Source organism: Magallana gigas, chromosome 1 (assembly GCF_963853765.1).
Source record: "Magallana gigas chromosome 1, xbMagGiga1.1, whole genome shotgun sequence".
NCBI lineage: Eukaryota > Metazoa > Mollusca > Bivalvia > Ostreida > Ostreidae > Magallana > Magallana gigas.
The window spans coordinates 65,950,809-65,953,881 of record NC_088853.1 but is presented as its reverse complement, the minus strand read 5'-3'; the positions used below and the strand labels follow the sequence as shown (position 1 = coordinate 65,953,881).

Below are 3,073 nucleotides of genomic sequence, written 5' to 3'. Positions count from 1 at the left end.
CCAGCTTCTGTTTGTATAGAAAAGGTATATGTATATAACGTTTCAGCTTCTGTATACGCAATACATTTCCGCATCACTGCGTGGCAGCGCCTGCAATGATGTATGTTAGCCCCGTACATTAAAATTCACAATAGCCCGTACTAGCCCGTGCAGTTATGTGTACAAACTCCTGAAACTGTTTCCCTAACCAATTAAAATTAGGAAGGATGACTAATTTGTTTTCCATCCAGCTTCCACAAACGCACATGTATTAATGGTGAAATACACATGTTCACGCCGGGTAAAAGAGTATATGGGGTGGGGGGGGGATGGTACACACGAGGCGAGCAATATCACTTACATAATTATGCAAAGTACATTGTATTCCTACACATTTTATTGTATTCGTTCTGCGCGAAATAATTTTTAGTTGTGATCATTAACCATAGTCAAAGAAACATTTATTTGTAGGCAAGTGTATATAAACAAGCTGATGTTCCTTTGATACCTGTGGTCACATGTGTTATTTGATTGGTCAATTTAAATATTTAATCTCCAATATTGAATTTGTAATATTAGGCATGCACGGTTGATCGTCATTTAGAAAAATATGGTGTGGCTAGTATACATGTACAGGTGTTCACTGATATATTTGGTTGGTTAAAAAAATAGTTCTTTTTAATACTGATTAATTTTTCTTTTAAATTTCAAAGGGTCAATATGTGCTGAATTTAACACAGAATTTCATTGTTTTCAGTGTAGCCATTTCAAGTTTATTAACTGTTAAAGCTATATAAACATTGCTGTTTTGACGTGTGCGAGTCAACGATAGCCAAGGATATTGTATGTAATAATTTTACGTTCGTTTATTATTCCTCATTTATCAATTGATAATTTAGTTGGTTTACGTTTCTGTTGTTTCATTTTCTCTTTGTTTGTTTTCACTTTTTTATATTCCATGTTTCTAAAATGTTCATTGTTAGCTCTCTTTGATTTGTTTAAGAGGCTGTCCAAGCAAACATCAGGCGAATATATAAGAAAACGTCGCACATCGATTTTCACGAATTTTTTGTTTTCCCTCTGAAATAGTTTCTTTGTATTCTCTTTTAACCCACAATAATGATGATTTGTTTGAAAAAATAATTTAAGTGGTTATTCGGACGGGAAGATATACATTTCATTCTCTTATATAAATCATTGAAACCATGTACCAAACTGTGAGCTTTAAAATCCAATACATTGTTATTGGTGAGGGTTTGTATTTTTTATAAATGAGAAAAATAATGTGACTTTTTATTGATAAAATAAAATGAGTGGGAAAAGCTTGCGTTGAAAAATAGTAGACAAGTATATTTTGGTAATGTTTGATATTTTCAGTTACCTCCCTTGCCAAATGAATATTTGGAGGCTTAAAAACTTAAGAAAAAAAATAAAAGCAATAAATTTTCAACTATAAATAATTCATATAAAATCAGCTTAATTGTTTATGAGAGACACAATTTTTTTTAACGCTGAAATATATTTTAAAAAATATTCAGTGCGGGTATATTTTCAAAACCAATGTAAACAAAGATGGCCGCCGCTAACGTCTGTGCACAGCATGCTGCCAGAAGTGATTGTTTTTCGGTGTTTTGGTGATGTTGTCTCGATCTCAAATATCATTGGAAGTTAATTCAGATCGCCAATAATAGTAAGCATCCGAACCTTTTATTGAAACTGAGATGAATTACTGTTACCAGACGAATTTCAACAAGTCAGCCAACAAATTATGCAGCTATGGGTACATTAATGTACACATCCACTCCCCCCAAAAAAAGCAAGAGGTGTTCACCTGATGACGACAGAGGAATGTTATTTCTTGTCAAATGGGTAGTTCAAGAGGGGTCAGGTAAATAATATGCATTGAGAGAGAGAGAGAGAGAGAGAGAGAGAGAGAGAGAGAGAGAGAGAGAGAGAGAGAGTATCAGAGAGCATTCTTACATTTATATTATTTAATATCAGATGTTTACTTGCACATTTAATTTGTATTAATTGCATTCACATACCATGAATAAATCTTTGTAAAAAGAAAGTACAACAATAATCATAGAGTGTTTCACGTGGTTAATGTTGGAAAATTGTCGGTAGGAGTACATATCTGACATGTGACAAGAAATGTAAATAAACAATTTCACACAACAGTATGATATTAGTTTTGCTAATGATAATCAGAATATGAAATGGAATCTCTGTATGTGTTCCACAATATTTATTATCAATTTTAAGATCTTTTAAACATGTTAAAACACTTGAAGGTACATGAATTTGTTTTATTATGTGTTTCTCTATTTTTATTTTTTTTTAGAGAAGTGCAAATGAAAAATTCTTCTGGAAAATACTGTCCTTCTATATTTAAACTTGGATAAAATATAAAAAAAACCTACAAGATTGTTGAAAGAAAAAAAAACCCATCAAGTTGCTTGGCATGATGGATCTGGATGACTTTTACAGCATCTAATATCATGGGTAAAAATGATATTCCTGCATATGAAACAGTGAAAGTGTGCCGAATATGAAAGAAGATCAAGAAGGGGGTTCAGGGATTATGTGAAGCAGTAATTTGAAAGGATATATTTAGATGGCAGAGAAACTAACTTGATTTGCAAGTCATTATATAAATGGCCACATTCATTTAAATTAACCAATGTTTTCCTAAGGAGTGGTTGAATTTCCAGAATATATCACTTGGAATTTGTTTTCCTCAATTTAATCATCTGCACACTGCACATTTTTCTTCAATGAATAAAGGATGCAAACAAGACTAAAATAAGATGCTTTGAAGTTTGTCAGATTGACCACATGAGAGAGAGAGAGAGAGAGAGAGAGAGAGAGAGAGAGAGAGAGAGAGAGAGAGAGAGAAGTTGAATGAACTTGTCTTCATGCATCATGCACTGTATGTACATGTTATCATTTAGCATTTTAATGCTCAATAAATTGTTACCGGTAAATTGTTATCTTGCATGAGTTTATTCTTTGTTTATTTATTCCAAATTGCTACTGCACACTTTCTTAGATTATAACTAATTTAATTTTAATGTTATTGTTAGTTTGATAT

The 3,073-nt window shown here is 32.2% G+C and overlaps 1 long non-coding RNA gene across 1 annotated transcript; it reads left to right on the top strand.

Annotated features, from left to right (window-relative positions):
- Nucleotides 1-1,431: 1,431 nt before the first annotated feature.
- On the top strand, nucleotides 1,432-2,843 carry LOC117681124 (uncharacterized). Its single transcript, XR_010712361.1, has 2 exons — nucleotides 1,432-1,867; nucleotides 2,324-2,843. It is a non-coding gene; the product is annotated as an uncharacterized lncRNA (long non-coding RNA).
- The last annotated feature ends 230 nt before the right edge of the window (nucleotides 2,844-3,073 follow it).